The 22151-nt window shown below is 48.9% G+C and overlaps 1 long non-coding RNA gene across 23 annotated transcripts in view; it reads left to right on the plus strand.

Annotated features, from left to right (window-relative positions):
• Nucleotides 1-338: 338 nt before the first annotated feature.
• Nucleotides 339-22151, plus strand: part of LOC138842422 (uncharacterized) — a 569596-nt gene continuing 547783 nt past the window's right edge. For 20 of the 23 annotated variants that reach the window (XR_011376933.1, XR_011376935.1, XR_011376931.1 and 17 more), the window contains exons 1-3: nucleotides 339-512; nucleotides 3976-4122; nucleotides 14123-14263. This is a non-coding gene — a long non-coding RNA (uncharacterized lncRNA). Of the gene's footprint in view, nucleotides 513-1315; nucleotides 1497-3975; nucleotides 4123-14122; nucleotides 14264-15067; nucleotides 15241-22151 lie in introns of all 23 variants that reach the window. The other 3 variants (XR_011376927.1, XR_011376932.1, XR_011376926.1) reach the window with 3 other exon arrangements.

Consider the following 22151-nt stretch of genomic DNA (forward strand, 5'->3'; position numbering starts at 1 on the left):
ATGTTTTCTCCTATGATTTTGAATAGTTTTGCATTTCAAACTTGTCTCTGAATCATTTTGAGTGAATTTGGTGTAAGTTGTAAAGCTCGTGTCTACATTCATTTTATTCCATCTGGTTTCCAATTCATTGTTCCCTAACTACTTTGGAGAAGCTATGGGATATTGTCTTCATTTGTTTGATTTCCACTATTTAATGGGTTCAGCAGTTCTGCCAGCAGGGTCTGTCTCCAGTGACGCGTGAGGGAGGGGCGGCCTGCAGTTCCCGCACCGACCACAGGGTGGCGCTGATCCCGCCTCTGTGACCCACAGCGCATGCGCGTTCCCCGCGGCCCCCGCTCTGAGCGCAGCTGAGGGGAGTTGTGTCTCCTCAGGCACCGCCGGGTTGTGGCTGCTGACGGGCGCTCGGTCTCCTCAAGGACTCGCTGTGGTTTTGGCTTCAGGACAACGTGGGGCTGCGTCCACGCTGGCAGGAGCTGGGTTTGCTGAGGACGCAGGCGACGCCGGAGGAACAGGTGAGGAGACAGTGAGGAACAGTGGGGAGAAGCTTCCTGGGGGCGACTGACGGCTGCGGGGGTCCGTCTTCATGCGACCCAGGAAGGCCTTGGTGTGCAAAGCTGGATGTTTGGTCAGGCTGGTGTTCGGTGGAGCCGCGTGGGTTATGGGGTGTGCAGTCTTCCCCGCGCCGTTTACCGTGGGGCTGCCCTTCCACTTGGTGTGTCCTTGGCCCCCTTGTCGTAACTTAATGCCCCCCCCCCCCACCGTGCAGGATGTGTTCTGGGCTCTCCCTCCCGTCGCTCTGGTCTGTGCGCCTGTTTTGAGCCAGTTCCGCACTGTTTTGGGGACTGTAGCTTCGGGATGAAGCGTGAAGTCAGGGAGGGAGATGCCTGCGGCCCGTTCTCCTTTCTCAGGGTCGTCTTGGCTCTTCGGGGTCCTTTGTGGCTCCACACACATCTTAGGAGAATTTGCTCCATTTCTGTGAAAAACACCATTGGAATTTCAGGACGGCCTGCCTTCCCTGTGTGCACCGCTTTGGGTAGAATGGACATTTTAGCAACAGTACTTCTTGCATTCCGTGAGCACGGGGAGTCTTTCCACCGACTTGTGTCTTCTTCAATGTCTTCATGAGTGTCTTAAAGTTTTCAGGTCTTTCACATCCTCGGTTAAATTTATTCCTTGGTATTTTGTTCTTTTTGATGCGGTTGTAAATAGGGTTTTTTTTCTCTTTCTGATGGTTCATTATTAGTGTTTAGAGATGCAGTTGAGTTGTGTGTACTGATTTTGCGTCTTTACTGAATTCATTTATTATTTCTAACAGGTTTTTTTGGTGGAATGGTGTGGAAAATTGAACTTCCAAAATCCCACTGTTTCGACCACATCCAGGTCATCCACAACAGGGAAGAAAGGGAAGTCCTTTATATTGGGAAGTCCTAGGACCCTTCCGGGGCTCCCCACCTGCTCACCCTTGGTCGGTGTCCTCAGTCCATCTGTGCAGACAGGTGAGGATCCCCTCCAGAGGCTCCCAAACGCTTCACCCCTACATCCTCCCTGGGGTCGGCCCGTGTCCTGTCGGGATGTTCCACCCTCAGGAAGCCCCCAAGTACATGGCAAGGGCAGGCATCAGGCCTGCTGCGTGCACTACTGTGCGTCCTGCTGTATACACGGGCATGACACTGCCCAGGGTGCAGGAAAGGCAGCCTTACCTCGGGACGTGGGGAGAGGGGTTGCCCACAGGGTGGACGTCAGCTCTCGTCTCATCATGAAAAGGCAGCTGGGTTCTCGCTCCTTGGACCCTTTCTCACCCGGTCAGATCATGACCCGGCATTGTTCCCACCCCTGTTGTCCCTCCATTGGCCTCGCTCTTGTGAGCAGAGCAGGACAGTGTGGTCTGTGGTTACAGGCTGAGACACACAGACACTGGCTGACTTGCATGCACCCACCGGACCCCACGGAAGGGGCACTGCACCAGGGCCTGTGTGGTGTGGGTTCTTCTGCCCACAGAGAGGCCGGGCCTCTGTCCTGGCTCCAGAGGTCACCTTGAGTCTGACCGGAGTGTCCGTGCTCCTACAATGTTGTGTTAATTTCTACTGTGCAGCAAAGTGATTCATATATACAAACATACATATATACATATTTTTCATATTCTTTTCCATTATGGTTAATTACAGGGTATTGAGTACAGTTCCCTGTGCTGTACAGTAAGACCTTGTTTATCCATCCTATATATAATAATTTGCATCTACTAATCCCAGACTCCCAATCCATCCCTCTCCCCTGTCTTCCCCTTGACAACCACAAGCCTGTTTTCTATATTTGTGAGTGTGTTTTTGTTCTGTAGATAGGTTCATTTGTGTCTCATATTATAATCCACATATAAGTGATATCACATGGTATGTGTTGTTCTCTGTCTGACTTACTAAACTTTGTATGATAATCTCTAGGTCCATCCATGTAGCCGCAGATGGCATTATTTCATTCTGTTTTATGGCTGAGTAATATTCCACTGTATATATGTACCACATCTTCTATATCCACTCATCTGTTGAGGGACATTCAGGTTGCTTCCGTGTCTTGGCTATTGTGAAGAGTGCTGCTGTGAATGCTGGGGTGCACGTACCTTTTCGAATTATAGTTTTGTCTGGATGTGTGCCCAGGAGTGAGATTGCTGGTTCATATGGTAATTCTATTTTTAGTTTTTGAGGAACCTCCATACTGTTTTCCATAGCGGCTGCATCAATTTACATTCCCACCAGTAGTGTAGGAGGGTTCCCTTTTCTCCACACCCCTTCCAGCATTTATTTCTAGACATTTTAATGATGGCCATTCTGACCACTACGGGGTGATAACTCACTGTAGTTTTGATTTGCATTCTCTCATAATTAGCGATGTGGAGCATCTTTTCACGTGCCTCTTGGCCATCTGTATGTCCTTGGAGAAATGTCTATTTAGACCTTCTAAAATTCTGCCTATTTTTTGATTTTTTTTTCTCTTTTGAGTTGTATGAGCTGTTTGTATATTTTAGAATTAAGCCCTTGTTGATCACGTCATTTGCATGTATTTTCTCCCAAAGAATGAGCACAGGTTCCGGAACAAATGGATACCCACATGCAGAAGAGTAAAGTTGGACCCTTACCTCCCCCCACCTCATATACAAAATCAACCGAAGGCCTAGATGCAAAATGGACCAAAGGCCTAGATGCAAGAACCAAAATTAGGAAACTCCTAGAAGAAAACATGAGAGTAAATCTTCATGACCTTGGATTTGGTCATGATTTCTTAGATCTACCAAAAGCACAAGCAACAAAAGACAAAACAGATGAATTGGACTTCCTCAAGATGAAAAACAGTTGTGTATAAAAGGAGCAAGGAATAAGATAATCCACCATCCAAAATGGCCCAAGATGTTTGCAAACCATGTATCTGATAAAGGACTGTAACCCAGCAGCCAAGCCCCCGGTGGTGCAGTGGAGTGTCTGTGCGGCCCCTCCCGTCCTCGGTGATCAGGGGGTTTCAGGCCCCACAGCACCCGAGGGGTGGACACGGGTCATCCTCAGCACCCTCAGGGAGTGAGTGCTGGATGGTTTTGAGCCCAGATGCACTCCCATTACTGCCCTCAAAGGCTGAAGGCTTCAGCATGCCTCCAGAAGGACACAGAGTATTTGCAAGTCTTTGAGAACCAAGAGAACAGTCTTCACTTTTCTGAAAGGGCATCTTATTATTTCACAGCATGACCATTTTCAATCTGGCTCTTGGGGGTGCCCTCCCACCTCCCTGATTCCTCTGAGAGTGGCCATGGGGGGTTGGCTGTCCCCAGTCCCCACACCAGGTGACAAGGCCAGTGGGGCCAGACCCTGGTGGTCCTTAGCTTCGCTGGAGACTAACCCAGACTCTCAGCCTGCGACTGAACGTGGACGCCCCTGCTTCTCCCTGTCACCGATTCTCATCTCCTCCTCTGTCTGTCTTTCTCTTGCTTTTCAGTCTCAGGTTTACCTGACGGCCACCACTCACAGCTCCCGAAGAGCCCAGAGATTTCTCCTGGAAGGAAAGGTTCTGGAAAATCAGAGGGATAAATAAAGGATGCGGCTGATTCCCGCCTTTGTGCTGATGCCCAAGAGGGTGAGGAGAGTGAGTGTTTTCTCATTAGAATTTTAAATCCTCCAAGTAATAGATCATTGGGGGGGGGCATCCAGTGTTCTCCTGCTCGTTCTAAGAATGTCATTCCTAGATTTTAATGTGGTAAATAATTTATATTATAAAAATGCAGAGGGGGCGATATCCATTCAAAAATGTTAGAGGTAACTCCAAGGGATTTACAACGAACAAGGACACAGAACCCTGTGTCCAGACACTGGCTGTGAGGCTCCTACCCTGAGCCGCAGTCCCCTGGAAGGTGGAGTGGCCATGACTCTCCTCCCGCAGGTGAGCCTACACAGGCACATCCCACGTGGAACCACTGTATCGCAGAATCTTAGAGTGGCCGATGGCAGGCAGCTGGCTAGAGATGCGGACAAGAGAAAACCGCCCAGCAGCCTGGGACAACCCTGGGGTGAGGCCTTAGGAAGGGCCAGTGTCAGAGCCTCAGAGATAACTTGAAGAGAGTTCAGGCTGTTAAGGACATCGTCAGAGATGCACTTAGGGACATATTCAGGACCTTACTTAGGACAGGATCAGGGCATTATTTAGTGACAGCTTAGACTATAAGGGCGTAAGTTAGGGACAGTGCCAGTGCTTCACTTAGAGATAACGTGAGAGCCTTAGTTAGACACAGTTCAGGCTGTTACTTAGGGAGAACTTCAGGGCCTTAGAAACAGCATTATGGCCATTATTAGAACCAGTGTCAGGGCGTTAGTTAGGGCCCAAACTAGGGTGTTAGTTAGGGAGTCAGGTCATTAGTTACAGACAGTGTTAGGGTTTTAGGTAGGGACAGCGGCAAGTCCTTAGTTAAGAAGAGTGTCGGGGCCTCACTTAGAGGCAGCGTCAGGATGTTAGTTAGGGAGAGTCAGGACATTAGAATTTCAGATTCTGAGGTAGAGACAGCCTCAGGGCCTCACCTAGGGACAGCGTCAGGGCTTACTATGGGACAGTTTCAGGACCTTGATAAGACATGGGTCATGATATTAGCTCAGGATAATGTCAGGACATTAGATATTGATGGCAGCAGGGCCTTATTTAGACACAGAGTCAGGGCCTGCGTTAGGATCAGCATCTGGACCTCTGTTAGGTACCGTGTCGGGGCCTGAGTTAGGAATAGTGTTAGGGCTTTAGTGAGGGACAGTTCTGGGCCAGATTTAGGACGAGCATCTAGGCCTCAATTAGGGACAGTGTTATGGCCTTGGGCCTAAATTCAATGTCTGTGTTAGACAGATGAAGGGCTTCAGTTAGCATAAGAGGCAAGACATTTGCTGGGGCTAGTTTTAGGCTAAAGTTTATGGATCGTGTCAGGAAATGACCTAGGGATAGTGTCAGAACCTTAGTCACTGACAGTATCAGGGTCTTATTTAGAACCACTATCATGGCTGCCAGTAGGGACAGCTCCAGTGCCTGACTTAGGGAGAGCCACAGGGCCTGATTTAGGCCTAGCGTCAGGCCCTTAGCTGGGGACACTGTCAGGGCATGATGTAGGAGGTGCATCAGGGCCTTTGTTGGGTCTGCAATAGAGTCTTAGTTAACGACATGATCAGGGTCTGAGGTAGTCACAGCTTCAAGGCCTCAGGTAGGCACAGCTTCAGGGCCTGAGTTAGGTACAGCCTCAGTCCTTCACTTAGGGACAGAGACAGGGCTTTCTTAGGGAGAGTGTCAGGCCCTTGGTTAGAAATGGGTCAGGATATTGGCTCAGGATATTTTTCGGATTTTGGTTATGGCCGGCAGCAGGGCCTATATTAGGGACATATTCCAGGCCTTAGAGACAGTGTAAGGGCCCGAGTTAGGACTAGTCTGGGCCTTAGTTAAGGAGAGCATTAGGGCTTCTGTGAGGACAAGAGGCAGGAAATTAGCTCGGGACACAGTCAGCTTCCAGGTCAGGGATAGGGTCAGGAAATGAGCTAGGGATAGCGTGAAGACCTTAGTGATTGAGAGCATCAGTGCCTTTGTAAGGACCAGTGTCAGGGCCTTAATCAGGACCAGTGTCAGGGCTTGATGTAGGGATAACGTCAGAGCCTAACTAAGGTACGGCAACAGGGCCTAAGTGAGGCCTATCTTTAGGGCCTGAGTGAGGGACGGTGTCAGGGCGTAACGTAGGAGTAGTATAACGTCCTCTGTAGGATCAGCATTAGGGTCTTAGTAAAAGACATTTTTAGGGCCTCTGTTAGGGACATTCTCAGGGCCTCCCTTCGGGACAGCGTCAGGGCTTACTTTGGGACAGTTTTAGGATCTTGGTAAAACATGGGTCAGGATTTTAGGAGGAGCGTCAGAGCCTTCGTTAAGTACAGTGTCAGGGCCTGAGTTAGGTGTTGTGTCAGTGCCTGAGTTAGAACGAGCCTCCACGCCTCTGTTAGAGAGAGGTTCATAGCCTCGGGACTAATTTCAGTGCCTTAGTTTGGGACAGCATCTGGGATTTAGTTAGCGCAAGAGGCTCGACATTAGTGAAAGGCAAGTTTAGGTTAAGGTCTAGGGATAGTGTCAGGACATGACCTAGGATTAGTGCCAAGACTTCAGTTACTTAGTGCATCAGGGTCTAATTTAGGACCATTGTCAGGCCTTCAGGTAGGGAGAGCGTCAGAGCCGGACTTGGGAAGGGTGACAGGGCTTGAGTGAGGCTTAGGGTCAGGGCCTTAGCTAGGTACAGTATCAGGGCATGACTTAGGAGCAGCATAAGGGCCTAGGTAGGATCGGCCTCAGGTGCTTTGCTAAAGCCATTATCAGGACCTCTGTTAGGGACAGCCTCAGGGTCTCTCTTAAGGACAGCATCAGGCTTATTTAGGGACAGTTTGAGGTCCTTGTTAAGAGATGGGTCATGAAATGAGCTCAGGATAGTGTCAGGACATTAGATATTGACGGCAGCAGGACCTTAGTTAGAGACAGTGTCAGGGCCTGCATTAGGACTAGTATCTGGGCCTTTGTTAGGTACCGTGTCAGGGCCTGAGTTAGGAATAGTGTTAGGGTTTTATTGAGTGTCCGTTCTGGGCCCGATTTAGGACAAGCATCTAGGCCTTAGTGACAGTGTCACGGCATTGGGCCTATATTCAGGGTCTGTGTTAGGCACAGAGTAAGGGCTTCAATTAGCATAAGAGGCAGGACATTTGCTAGGGCTAGGTTTAGGGTAAAGTTCATGGATCGTGTCAGGAAATGACCTAGGGATAGTGTCTAGACCTTAGTCACTGAGTTTATCAGGACCCTATTTAGAACCAGTGTCATTGATGCAGGCAGGGACAGCGTCACTGCTTGACTTAGGGAAAGCAACGGGGATTTCTTAGGGAGAGTGTCAGGACCTTGTTTAGAAATGGGTCAGGATATTAGCTCAGGATTGTGTCGTATTTTAGTTATTGCCGGTAACAGGACCTGTATTAGTGAAGATTCCGGGCCTTAGTTAGCGACAGTGTCAGGACCTTAGTTAGGACTAGTCTGGGTCTTAATTAGGGAGAGCATTAGGTCATCAGTGAGGATAAGAGGCAGGAAATTAGCTCGGGACAGAGTCAGTTTCCAGGCCAGGGGTAGTGTCAGGAAATGAGCTAGGGATAGCGTGAAGTCGTTAGTTTATTGAGAGCATCAGGGTCCTAGTTAGGACCAGTGTCAGGGCTTTAATCAGGACCAGTGTCAGGCCGTGATGTAGGGACAACGTCAGAGCCTAACTGAAGTACAGCAACAGGGCCTATGTGAAGCCTATCTTTAGGGCCTGAGTCAGGGACAGTGTCAGGGCATGACTTAGGAGCAGCATAAGGGCCTCTGTAGGAGCAGCATTAGGGTCTTTGTTAAAAACACGCTCAGGGCCTCTTTTAGGGACAGTGTAAGGGCTTCCTTTGGGACAGTTTCAGGACCTTAGTAAGACATGGGTGAGGATATTAGCTCAGGATAGTGTCAGGACTTTAGTTATTGATGGCAGCAGGGCCTTCGTTAGACACAGTGTCAGGGCCTGATTTAGGATTAGCATCAGAGCCTTTTGTTAGGTACAGTGTCAGGGAATGAGTTAGGAGTAGTCTCAGGGCTTTGCTTAGGGAGAGTGTCAGGGTCTGAGTTAGGTGTAGTGTCAGCGCCTTATTTAGACTAGAGACTCCAGGACCCTCCCTGATTTCCAAAGGGCAGATTCGAACAGTTGCTAATCAGGGAAGGGAGGGGATGCAGAGAAAAGTGAGGAAGCGTCAAGAAACAATAGTGCTGCCTTGGGGCTGGATCCTGATTTTGCCTCAAGGGATACAGGTAAGCGTATCTTTGGGCTCTTTAGCAAGCTAAAACCCCCACAAAATAGAAGATTTTAGTCTTCTTTATTTCAGAGAAGCTCGTCAATAGACCATCTGAGGCCAGATTAAAGGGAGTTAAGTCCCTGTACACACACTAAACCTTAGGAGGAGCTGCATCCTTAAACCATTGGTGTAAAACTCCTCACCAGATCCTCCTGCATTGGGACTCACGGTTTTTGAGGGCACGAGTTTTCTGTGTCCCCCTTTGGCTGCCAAAGCAGTAAAGCTATTCTTTTCTACTTCCTCCAAACCACTCTCTCTCAGATTCGATTTGGCACTGGTGCACAGTGGTCGAGTTTTCGACATCAAATTTAGTACCCAATGTGGGGCTGACTTGGGGTTGGCCCCTGTGGGTTCCCTGACTCAATTGGGTACTGAGATTTTCTCCACGCCAGCCTCTTTCGAGAGAGTGTAGGGTTGGAGAATTCCTTTAGAGGGCAGACCACCTGGGACCCTTGCCTGGGAAGGCTGTGCCCCAGTCATCCCAGTAGTTAGAACTCTGGGGCAGGAATAGATGGTGGAAGAGGGAACACCCTACCAGCTGCCGAGGCCATCTTTGCCTTGAGGACGTTCCTCTCTTCCTCCTGCCTGGGCTGCCCCGAATGTCTTACTCCAAGGGATTATTTTGGGGAACCAGAAAAATAGCATTTGGGAGGTTGCAGCACCTCAGCCAGTGTGTGGTAACTCCCCTGGCATGCAGTCTGAGGTCCTTTTAACCCTGTACATTTGGGGTAACCTTGGTTCCCATTTGGGTGACTTTTCATTCCAGGAAATCTCATTTGGAAGGTGCACCACTTGGACAGAGGTCACAGGCTAAGTTGAGAGTTGGAAGATGATTTGAGTCTTGTGCTGTTTGGTTTTTGGTTTCTGTTTGGTTTCTGGTTCCTTTGGTTTGAGGCTTCCGTTGGTGTTTAGGATTTTGTTTTGTTTTTAGTCCGTGTGTGAGTGTTCTATGGTTCAAGCATAAGAAGTGCTTCTTCTTCAGTTCCATGTGATAGCCAATGGGCAAAATCCTGGCAGACTGGTCAACCTATAGTTGTAAACCTAAGACTAAGAAAAGAATGCAATTCTATTGTAATTTTGTCTGGCCAATGTATGGATACATTCTTGAAAAATGAGGAATGGTGGTCTTTGAGTGGGAGCCTAAATGACTATACCATCCTTCAGCTAGAGTTATTTTGTCACAGGAAGAGAAAGACAAAAGGAGTTCCATATGTTCAAGCATTTATTAAGCTACATAATAAAGAAAGTGAGCAGCTAGGTAACAGCCTGATGGTACAAAGAGAAAAGAAAGTCACTTTGTAGTAGAGCTGGTTGTGTCTGAATGCAGAAAAAAATAAGGGGCAACATAAGATGGATACAGAAGGTAATTTGTGAAAAGGGAACACTGAGGAAAGAGTTGTGCATGACCAGGATTTTCTAAGATGGATTTTGTTGGAAGTGGGTTAGGGCAAGCCTGGATTTGGATTCTCCCTCCAAAGTGTCCTTGGAATGCTGCTTTTGATTGTGAACAGCTTGTGAGTTCCTTTGCCTGTCTGTGATCTGTATTTTTGTTTGAAATCTCTTTACTTTGGTTCAGTGAATAAGTGTTGTTTGGCCAAGTCTAACAGTACTTTTGATCTCCAGCTAACTTTGAGCTGCTTTCGAAGGTCCTTGAGCCATCTCAGAGAGAAATGTTTGATTAGTATGTTAAATTACATGGAATTCCTAAAAAGCTAGTATGTCCTGGTAAAATTTTATCGGTCATAATTCTAGTTATTTTTAAATGTTGTATGTAACAGCATTAATGGTTTCTTTTGTCATTTACATTGTGGTCAAATGTTTAACCATGACCTTTTAAGTCTTTATGTGATTTATAGATAGTTACTGTTGTGCTCTAACACTTTGCAAAAGTGCTCCATCTTCAAGAAGATCTATGTGAAGGACCTTTTGGCAAGCACAGGTCTCTGATAAATTTCATATCATAATGCCAAACTGGGTAAGAAATGAAAAATCTTAATGGAGAATCGTATGGCTTCATAAAAAGTTAACAGAAGGATTGGTTATTGAGTGAACTGGTGAATATGGTTATAATGTTTTTGGGTTTTTTTGTTACTGGCTTTGATCTGTGTTTTCCAGACACAGGGAAGTCCTTCCCCTCAAGCTACTTAGGACTTGGAGCAATTGGATAAATGACACCTCTGTATGGAAGTGTGTATTTATGAAAGTTACTGTGTTGGCTTCATTTTGCCCTGATATTTAAGAGGAAAGGAAAATTACCTAGTGAATTTATGAGAATGTAACTACTCCTGATGTATCACTGTTTGCTTTAGGTCTACTGCTAGAAGCACATGTGCAATGCTTGTGTGACAATTGGGTATGAATAATAAAATGTATGACCTATATAAAGCGTTTTCTCATTAACATTCCTCTGAGCATGTTCACGATACCTGATCAGTATTCCCCCAATGTGGATTAACTAGGCAAATATAAAGGAGGCCTATCACTGAGGGACATGATCTACACCTGGGCCAAACAGCTGACTCATTCTGGCACTGAGGGATTGACATTTTGATCATCAGTGCTTTCTATTGAAAGACTTGTAATCAAAAGGGAAAAAAACTCTTCACATATTGAGGTGTGAGGAAGTCACTCTGGCTTATACATGGTTTAACTTAAATTTTACTGACCAAATTGGCCTGTTTTGTGGTCTTTTGGATACGAATTGTACATCTGCTTTGGCATTGAGGAGGGGAATGCATTTTACTGTCAAAAAGGAGTAACTGTGGTTCAGACATACAAGATAAACCTAAGTGTCCACTGTAGATGTGATTTAGATGCATTCATGTATTTTTTGTTTTCTTTTTTCTTTTTTTTCCTAAATCTTTATTGGAGTATAATTGCTTTACAGTGGTGTGTTAGTTTCTGCTTTATAACAAAGTGAATCAGTTATACATATACATATGTTCCCATATCTCTTCCCTCTTCTGTCTCCCTCCCTCCCACCCTCCCTATCCCACCCCTCTATGTGGTCACAAAGCACTGAGCTGATCTCCTTGTGTATATCTTTTTGAATTCGTGGTTTTGTTTCCTTCAGAAAGATACCCCCAAGTGTAATTCCTGCATCATATGGTAGTTCTATTTTTAATTTTTTGAGGAACCTCTGTACTGCTTTCCATAGTGGCTGCACCAATGAACATTCCCAAGAGAATGCGTGAGGGTTCTCCTCATCCTCGCCAAGCCTTGTTATTTGTTGTCTTTTGGACGAAAGCCAAGTTTTTAGGTGTGAGGTGATAATCTCATTGTTCTTTTGATGTGCATTTCCCTGATGATAAGTGATATTGGTCATAGTTTCATATGTCTCTCGGCCATCTGTACGTACTCTTTGGAAAAATGTTCGGTCCCAAGTTTTAATTGGGTTTTTGGTTTTTGGAGGTTCAGTTGTGTGAGTTCTTCATCTATTTTGGATATGAACCCCTTTTCAGACAGATTGTTTGCAACTATTTTCTCACATTCGGTAGGCTGCCTCTTCATTTGTGGATGGTTTCCTTTGACATTGAAAAACCTTTAAAGTTAGATGGAGTCCCATTGGTTTATTCTGCTTTTGTTCCTCTTGCTTCGGGAGACAGATCCAGAAAATATTGCTAAGATGGATGTCAAAGACCAGACTGCTTATGTTTTCTTCGAGGAGCTTTATGGCTTCAGGTTTTACATTGAAGTATTTGATTCATTTTGAGGTTGCTTGTGTAGGTGGTATAAGAAAGGATTCCAGTTTGATTCTTGTGCATGTAGTTGTCCAGTTTCCCCACCACCGTTCATTGAAGAGGCTATCTTTTCCCCATTGTATAGTCTCACCTCCGTTGTCATAGATGAATTGACCATATATGCCTATGTTTATTTTGGGGCTCTCAGTTCTGTTCCTTGGATGTTTATTTTGGGGCTCTCAGTTCTGTTCCATGGATCTATGTGTATTTCTTTTGTTCCTATACCATACTGTCTTGATTATTCTAGATATGTAGTATAGTTTGAAACAGGGAGTGTGATATGTCCAAGTTTGTGCTTCTTTCTTAAGATCGTATTGACTATTCAGGTTCTTTTCTGTTTCCTTACACATATTATAATTCTTTGTTCTAGTTTTCATAAAATTCCATTGGTATTTTGATAAGAATGGCATCAAATCTCTAGATTGCTCTGGGGTGTGGAATCATTTTAACAATATGAATTCTTCCAATCCATGAACACATTATATCTGTCCATTTGTCTGTGTCGTCTCCAGTTTCTTTCATCAGTGTCTTCCAGTTTTCTGAGTACAGGTCTTTTACCTCCTGGGTTAGATGTGTTCCTAGGTATTTCATTTTTGTTAATACCATTGTCAATGGGTTTGTTTTCTTAATTTCTCATTCTGAAAGTTTGTTGCCAGTGGATAGAGATGCAACTGATTTCTATAGGTGAATTTTGTGTCCTGCAACTTAACTGAATTCTCCAATGAATTCTATTTGTTTTTGGGGGCCATCTTAAGGATTTTCTAAATAAAACATCATGTCGGAACTTCCCCAGTGGTCCAGTGGTTAAGGGTCCCCGCTCCCAATGCAGGGGGCCTGGGTTCGATCTCTGGTCAGGGAACTAGATCCCACATGCATGCCACAACTAAGAGTTCGCATGCCACAACTAAGGAGCCTGCCTGCCGCAATTAAGGAGCTCACCTGCCACAACTAAGACCCAGCGCAACCAGAATAAATAAATGAATAAATAAATAAATAAATGAAATATAAAACATCATCTCATCTACAAACAGTGACAGTTTTACTTTTTCCTCTGCCATTGGATTCCTTTTATTTCTTTTTCTCATGTGATTACTATGTCTAGGACTTCCTAGACCATGTTGAATGAAAGTGGTGAGAGTGGTCGGGGTTAGAGTTAGGTTTAAGCAGAATCCGCCCTCTTCCCCTTCCTCCCTCCCCATCACTCTGAGGCCTCCAGGAAGGACAGGACTAGTCCTGGGTCACACATGACTCAGGGAGTTGAACTGGACCACTGTTTCTCTGTTCCCCTGTCCTGGGCATAGTTTTGTATACTATCTCTGTACCTTCTTTGACCAGGTGTCTATTTAGAGCTTTCCCTATTTTTAATGGGGTTGTGTTGTAGTTCTTTGTATATTTTGAGACAAATTCTTTATTAGATATGTTTGCAGTTTTTTTCCCCCAGTGTGTGTTGTCTTTCGATTTTCTGAATGAGGTTTATCACACAGTAGAAACCTTTAATTTTATAAAGTCCACAGAAGCCCTTGTTTTTCTTTCTGGACTGTTTTTTTGTGTTGTGCGTTAAAACCACAAATCTTGTGATGGGCATGACCAAGCCCAAGCTCATATCAATTTTCTTTTATGTTTTCTCCTATAATTTTGAATAGGTTTGCATTTCAAACTTATCTGATTCATTTTGAGTGAATTTGGTGTAAGTTGTAAAGCTTGTGTCTACATTCATTTTATTCCATCTGGTTTCCAATTCATTGTTCATTAACTACTTTAGAGAAGCTATGGGATATTGTCTTCATTTGTTTGAATTTCCACCATTTAATGGGTTCAGCAGTTCTGCCAGCAGGGTCTCTGTCTCCAGTGACCCGTGAGGGAGGGGCGGCCTGCACTTTCCGCACCGACCACAGGGTGGCGCTGATCCCGCCTCTCTGACCCACAGCGCATGCGCGTTCCCCGCGGACTCCGCTCTGAGCGCAGCTGAGGGGGGTTGTGTCTCCTCAGGCACCGCCGGGTTGTGGCTGCTGACGGGCGCTCGGTCTCCTCAAGGACTCGCTGTGGTTTTGGCTTCAGGACAACGTGGGGCTGCGTCCACGCTGGCGGGAGCTGGGTTTGCTGAGGACGCAGGCGACGCCGGAGGAACAGGTGAGGAGACAGTGAGGAACAGTGGGGAGAAGCTTCCTGGCGGCGACTGACGGTTGCGGGGGTCCGTCTTCATGCGACCCAGGAAGGCCTTGGTGTGCAAAGCTGGGTGTTTGGTCAGGCTGGTGTGCGGTGGAGCCGCGTGGGTTATGGGGTGTGCAGTCTTCCCTGCGCCGTTTACCGTGGGGCTGCCCTTCCGCTTGGTGTGTCCTTGGCCCCCTTGTCGTAACTTAATGCCCCCCCCCCCCCACCGTGCAGGATGTGTTCTGGGCTCTCCGTTCCGTCGCTCTGGTCTGTGCACCTGTTTTGAGCCAGTTCCGCACTGTTTTGGGGACTGTAGCTTCGGGATGAAGTGTGAAGTCAGGGAGGGAGATGCCTGCGGCCCGTTCTCCTTTCTCAGGGTCGCCTTGGCTCTTCGGGGTCCTTTGTGGCTCCACACACATCTTAGGAGGATTTGCTCCATTTCTGTGAAAAACACCATTGGAATTTCAGGACGGCCTGCCTTCCCTGTGTGCACCGCTTTGGGTAGAATGGACATTTTAGCATCAGTACTTCTTGCATTCCATGAGCACGGGGAGTCTTTCCACCGACTTGTGTCTTCTTCAATGTCTTCATGAGTGTCTTAAAGTTTTCAGGTCGTTCACATCCTCGGTTAAATTTATTCCTTGGTATTTTGTTCTTTTTGATGCGGTTGTAAATAGGGTTTTTTTTCTCTTTCTGATGGTTCATTATTAGTGTTTAGAGATGCAGTTGAGTTGTGTGTACTGATTTTGCGTCTTTACTGAATTCATTTATTATTTCTAACAGGTTTTTTTGGTGGAATGGTGTGGAAAATTGAACTTCCAAAATCCCACTGTTTCGACCACATCCAGGTCATCCACAACAGGGAAGAAAGGGAAGTCCTTTATATTGGGAAGTCCTAATAATTCTTTCCACAGTGCCTCTAAACGACATGTGGACTTGGGGTGGACTGGATCTGGGTAAGGCTTGGCCTCTGTATGGAAGTTTGATGTTTCCTCTGCCTTTCTGGAATGGTTTTGACATGGTGTTTTGAAAAGTACTTGACTTTCCATTATTTTCAAATGTACAGACAGCTTTACATACAGAAAAGCAAGTCTTGTATCTTGATTAAATATATTCCTAAATATTAATGTTGACATTATTTAAAATGGAGTTGTTTTCGTAAGTTCTTTTTTAGATTGTTTATTGCTAGTATATATGTATAAGATAGATTTTTGTGAATTGATTTTTTTTCTATAACTTTGCTGAATTACTGATTAGTCAAATAATTTTTGTTGTTATAGGAAGTTTTATATTTAAGATGGTGTGATCTGTATTCTGTGAATAGACACAGTTTTAATTTTTCCATTCACATATGGATGCCTTTGGTTTCTTTCCTCAAAACTCTGGGTAGAACTTCCAGTACACTATTATCAGCGGTAGAGGCCAGCTTCCTGGCCTTGTTCCTGATTTCAGGAGTGAATCTTTCAGTTTTTAACATTGAGCATGGTGTTTGCTGTGGCTTTGTATACTACTCTTTTTCATATTGAACAAACTTCCTTTTATTCCTACTTTCTTGAGTGCTTGTTATGAAATAGCACTGGATTTTGATTATAGCTTTTCCTGCAGTAATTGATAGGATCATGTGCTTTGACTTCACTTCTTTATAGTTCTTCAGTACATTGCTTAGGTTTAATATGTTGAACAACCTGATTTCCAGTGTAGAGATACTTGCTTATGGCATCATCCATTTAATGTTCTGTTGGCTCCATGTTCTTCTAATTTTGTGGAGGATTCTTGCGTTCATATTTCTAAGGTATACTGGTGTACTTTTCTTTCTCATGATGTATTTGTGTGACTTGATTAGATGTGGCTTGGTGTTGGTGCTTTGAAGGGTCAGCATTAGGGCTGGGACTGGGTTATGGTTGCCCTAAGTGACCCTGACGTTGCAGCCCAGGCCGCCCGCCTCTGACCACCGCGTCCCCTCGCCAGCTCCAGCCCGGCCCTCTAGAGACTCTCCCCGTCCTTGGAGGGCAGGGCTGACCGCCCCTCAGCCTCCCTCCCCCCTCTGCCCGTCTGTCCGTCCTCCCTGATTCAGGACACCCCGTCCTCCATGAGGCTCCTGGATTCCTGCCTGGGGGACCCACACACCCCCACGAGCTGTGTCGACCACGAGGATTGTCACCTCAAGAGGCCCCGGAAGACGGACTCCCCGGGACCTCAGTATGGGACTTTGTGTGCAGATGGGCCACCACAGAGCTGCCCGGGGTGAGCTGAGGTCACTGGCCAGTGTGCGGGCGTCCTCATGGGGGGCATTTGCACCCAGACACACGGGAGAGAAGGCGATGTCATGGCAGAGACGGAGACGGGGCTGGGAGTGGCCTGGGACTGACTGACCCCAGAAGCCGTGGAGGAGTGGGCCCCCAGCACCTTGACCTTGGGCTCCAGGCCTGAGAGGAAGCATCCCCTGTCCCAACCCCACCCCCAATCTGGTGTTCTGTGCCGGGGCCACAGGAATCCCACACCCGGCCTGCGGGGCGTGGCGCTGTGCTTGCTGACACCCAGGACCGTCACTGGCCTCCCCCCCTCTGGGCATGACCCCCTCTCCTTCTCGGTGAGAGACCCAGGGCCCAGGACCCCCGTCCCACACTTCCCCATCACAGCAACCTCCCCCACTCCCCCAGCCACCCCTGGGGCATCTCAGGCCCCAGAAAGGAGCCGCAGCAGCGTGGTGACTTGGCGAGTGGTCACAGGCCACCGCACCCACCCCGAGACCTGAGTGTGGCCATCTGAGGAGGGACCCACAAGCCCCCCGACCCAGGCGCCCCGTTTCACAGGGCAGGTCCTCTTGCCGAGTCTCTGGAGGGGAGTGTCGAGCAGGGGTGACTGAGGTCTGTGAACATGTGGGCCAGAGAGGTCCTCCCCAGGAGCCCAGGCACAGTGAGCCCGGGGTGTGTGCATCCCTCCCCTCCTGTACCCCACGGAGTGAGGATAAAGCCCCAGTGACCCCCAAGAAGAGACAAGACACCCAGAGGACTAGACCATCCACAGACCGGGGACTGAGTGTCCAACTCATTTCCCTGGAGAGAACAGTGTGTTCACCGGGACTGCAGCCAGGCCCATGTGCCCACAGACACCCAGCTTTAGTGAACCAGCCACACAGCAAACCCCCTTCCAGGGTCCCCTGTGTTACTAGACGCAGCCTTCAGGGCAGGGGGCCGGCCCAAGCGAGGGTGCACGTGCTCCAGCGCCGGACACGCACAGCCCATCCCCCTGCCCATCTCCCGGCCCCCTCCTGCACCCTGTGACCTCAACCCCTCAGGAACCCTCCTCTCCAGGCTCCGAGCACCTGCATTTCCCACCTCCGCCCCATCACTCTCCACTTCAGTGTGCCTGTTTCCCCGCCAGGTGAAGTGGACGGCAAACGTCCCACACTGGTGTTTTCAGCAGCGGAGACGGGGTTTCCTTTTTCTTGCCAGCTGGGGTCTGGCCGGACATCAGGGTCTGGCCCTGTAGGAAGCAGCCCTGATCCCGCCCTGAGTATAACAGCTTCAGGGAATTCTGGGAGCAAGAAAAAAGAAGGCGCGGAGGGGGTCCCCTACCCTGCAGTTGGGGTCAGAAGTCGGTGGGGAGGATCTTGGGGCCCTGGAATCTGAAGGGCCCCCCCTACCAGGGGAGGGTTAGGAGACCCTGGGTGGCAGTTAAGCTGAGTCCAAGGCCCTCCTGCGTAAGAGGCTTCCTAGCCCCGGGGATCCTGAAGAGGCCGGCTTCCTCCTCCCCTCCACCTGCAGGCCTGGTCCCTGCTCTTGAGAGATTCTCTAGGGTGGGGTCCTGGTGCTGGAGGTGCCCCGATGCTGTGGCCTCCTGAGTCTCCAGTGAGGATAATGGGAGTGGGGGAAGACCTGTTCACAGAAAGGGAACTTCTGCCGGAACAGAGCCTGGGTCTGCTGCCCCCGACCCCAGGTGCACTGGGGCAGGAATGTGAGAGCTAGAATTTGGCTAGAATGCAACTGTGAGACCCTGAGGGGTGAGGATTGGCTGACCTGGGCAGCCTGACCCTGCCGGCCAGCCCTCCCCAGGTGTGCCTGCGTTGAGGTCAATATAAACACCGCTCCAGGCAGCAAGAGCCCCTGCAGCTGGGCCTGACGCCATATTCTCTGCCCCGTCAGCAGTCTCGGAGCTGGGCTGCTGGGAGGGAGTGAGGGGCCACGGCTCTGTTGGTGGCCCAGTGTGAGTGGGGCTCTGCTGGACTTTCTGCAGGAGTTGCCGGGCTGCCACCTCCTAAAGGAGAGGATGTGTCACCCATACCTTCTGCTGGAATTTCTCCCCGGGCAGAGGTGAGGAAGGAAAAACCCAGTGGGGGCCGGGACAGGAGGGGTACCTCAGGCAGGGAAATGGAAAGCTTCCAGAAGAGCGCCCGGGGCCAGGACCATCCTGGCTGGCCTGCAGGCACCAACTCGGCCTGCGTGCTGTGGCTGGTGTGACTCCAAGCCCTTTCCTCTAGGCTTTCAAGTCCTTGCACACATTCAGGTGATTTGCCTGGGAAGGGTGGGAACAGTTCAGCAGCAGCTGGCCTGGGGCTCAGCTCACGTTTACTCACAGACGCCTTGGCACCGTCCCCCAGCCTTGCAATGAGGACACTTCTTGCGGGGGAGCTGCTGGCTGCACGGGAGACGATTCCCCACCTCTGACCAACTTCAGAATTGTTTACCACTGGAGCAAGTGCCCTGATAGGGTTTTCATCTGTATAACTAGTGGGTTCTTGATTAGCAACGTGAAGGGTGACATCAGAAGTCATGAATCAGGATGGAAATACTTATCCCCAACAGGTACAGGCGTAAAAACCAGGGGAGGTTGTGTGCAGCCGGCACCCTTAGGGATGGGCTTCTGACTGACCCCTCAACATTCTGGTGTCCAGCCACTGTTTTAGTATTTCTGAGGCCCAATGCTGACCCTAAGGGTTCTGTAACCCAGCCTCTGTGGGCCTTTAATGAGGCCTGCACTCCAGGATCCTACAGAGCAGGGTCTGTGTGACCATTCTGTGGCTTCTGTAACAAATGACCACAAGCTGGGTGGTTCAAAACAACAGGAATTCATCCTCTCCCAGTCCTGGAGACCAGACATCTGAGATCAAGGTGTTGCAGGACAGAAGTCTCTCCAAAGGCTCCAGGATAGGGTTCTTCCTGCCTTTTCCAGCTTTTGGGGGCTCCAGGCATTCCCAGGCTTGCAGCTGCATCCCTCCCGTCTCTGCCTCTGTCTTCACGTGGCTTCTCCTCTGTGTCTCTCCTCTTTTGTCTCTCATAAGGACTTTCTCAATTGGATTGAGGGCCACTCTAACACAAGATGACCTCACTTCGAGATCCTTAACTACATATAGAAAGACCCTTTTCCCAGATATGGTCCTGTTCACGTGTTCGGGGGGGGGGCACATCTTTCGGGGCCAGCATTCAACCCATTGCCTGTGTATAAAATAACCCTCATTTTTGGAGATTGCCAAGGTCCTGTATAGACTGGCACAGACAGCAGCCATGTGGGTGGGGTCTGGGCAGAGTGAGGACCCTGGAATCACCTGGAAAGGATGAAGTCCTGGCTGCATTAGGTGAGCTCTTCTACCACGGGGCACGTGGAAACAGCCACTCCACTCTGTCCGTGGAAAGGGACCCAGTGCCGAGTCCAGAATTGGTTATATTGGAAAGCAGGCTCTCCTGGACTTCATCATCAATAGCATCATGTAACCAATAACTACGGGCTTGGAATCGGTTTCTGGCATGTGATGACAGCACTGTCTCTTTAGGCTCATCCAGCCTAGAATAGGAATGTTTGAAGAAGAAGAGTTTGGGAGATTGTGAAGCTTGGTTGTCAAGGAAACTGAGAAGGTTTGTCAAGGAAACTTCTCCCTTAAACTGAAGGCAGGGCTGGGAGAGCTGAACTCCAGGGATCTTTTAAAGGGGCTTCTCTGAAGCACCATCACCTGAGAGGTGGTCTCAGCATGAGCTGGGATTTGAGAAAAGTGTGATGAGATGAAGCCTGACTTTCTGTGACAGCTGGAGAGGGGTTTGTAAAGCACCTTGGGTTTTAAGGTAAAGTTTGTTGCTGGAACAAAGTGTCTCCCAAAACTGGGCTGGAGCTCAAGATGTGTCTGTCCCCTTCTTGTGAGAGTCAGTCCAGGGCAGGTGAGTGTCAGGTCCCAAGCTCTGGCCCCCTTGTTTCTCCTCCCTGCTTCCAGGTGAGGTCTCCAACCAGCAGGGTGCAGTGAACAGCTGGGCTTCATGCCCTCTGTTGTAGGATGCAGGCTGGCCAAGGCCCTCACCAACTTCACCTGTTTCCCTTGGTAACAGGAGAGAGTACGCCCCAGCTGGAAGGGGTGGGAAGGCTGGGAGGTGCAGGGTAGCTGTGAACAGGAAAAAGGGAAATGGGTTCTTATGGCCAGCTGCGCAGCCCTGTTGTGACGGTCACCTGGACGGTAGCACACAGACATTGGGTCCTGTGAAGCTTCAGTGCTTTGTGGTTCTGGAAATCCTGTAGGAGACGGTCCACAGCAGGTGAAGCTAATGCTCTCAGTGGAGCTGGTGAAGCCAAAGATCTGCAGTTCAGACTGAAGGTGCCGATGTACATACAGGACAAAACCATCTCGTGTGATTGGACTTCAGGCACGTTTAACATGAATGCAGCCATGTTAATGCCTAGCATCTTCTATCTTGTGCCTCCCCTCAGGGACCCCCTCCTCAGTTCCTGGGGTTCCTGTAACCCACGTACAGGGGGATGGAGAGTGGGCTCTGTCCAGTCTGAGCTCTGAGTTAACCCTGCGTGTGAGTCTGCTCAGGACCGCCATAACAAATAGCACAGATAGGGCAGCTTGGGTAACAGACCTATCTCCCAGTCCTGGATGCTGTCGAAGATCAAGGTGTGTGCACGCTGGCTTCTCCTGAGGCCTCTCTCCTTGGTGCTTAGACAGCCATCTTCTCCCCAGGTCCTCACCTGGTCTCCCCCTGTGCCTATCTGTGTCCTAATCTCTTCTTGTAGGACATCAATACTATTGGATTAGGATCCACCCTGGTGACCTCATTTTTACCTTGATCACCTCTTTAAAAATCCCATCTCCAAATACAGCCACATCCTGGGGTCCTGGGGGTTAGGGATTCAGCATGTGAATTTGGAGGGACGTGACGGAGCCTATACCATCCTGCTTAGGAACTAACATGTGCCTCGGTCCTTCCTTCCCTCCAGTCACATGAGGCGATGTAATGGCTGAAGGAGAGGCCACTCGTGCAGAGTTTGTGTCCCAGCTGGGGAGCCCTTCTCTGCTCTCTCTGATCAGGCCATGGTAGTGCCTGCCCTGTCCTGAGATGAGCAGTTCTGGGGTTTCCTGCCGTGTCTCCCGGCCTGCTGAGGTGCTCATTGTCAGGGAACTCAGGAGCCAGCAGCCTAGTGGGGATGCTGGGGACTCTCAGGGCCTTGGCAGATGTCTCTCCCGGCAGATACCCTAGCGAAAGTGGGGAAACATTTGGGGGATTACAGGCGGGGGAGAGTCAGTCTCGTTTATGCTTCAGAAACACCAGGTTGGGGTGGGATGTGAGACGCACTGTGCGGGCAGGGAGCTTTGTCAGGCCTGATGGAGGAACCAGGCACAAGTTCGGGCTTGGGCCAGGGTTGTGGGCGTAGAGGGGAATTAGTGTGGGAACTAGCCACAGACTGTTGTCGAAATCTCGGCTTCCCCGTGCACCGAGGCCAGACAGAAATACGGAGACAGGAATTTTGGAGGAAGAGAGCGATGGCTTTATTTTTCTGCCAGGCAGAAGGGAAGACACAGCTGGCTAGCGCCACAAGAACTGGGCACCCCACGCTCCTTGAGAATCAGGGAAAATTTTATGCGTGGGGCTCTCGCAGTCCG

This window comes from Globicephala melas, chromosome 19 (assembly GCF_963455315.2).
Source record: "Globicephala melas chromosome 19, mGloMel1.2, whole genome shotgun sequence".
Classification (NCBI taxonomy): Eukaryota; Metazoa; Chordata; class Mammalia; order Artiodactyla; family Delphinidae; genus Globicephala; species Globicephala melas.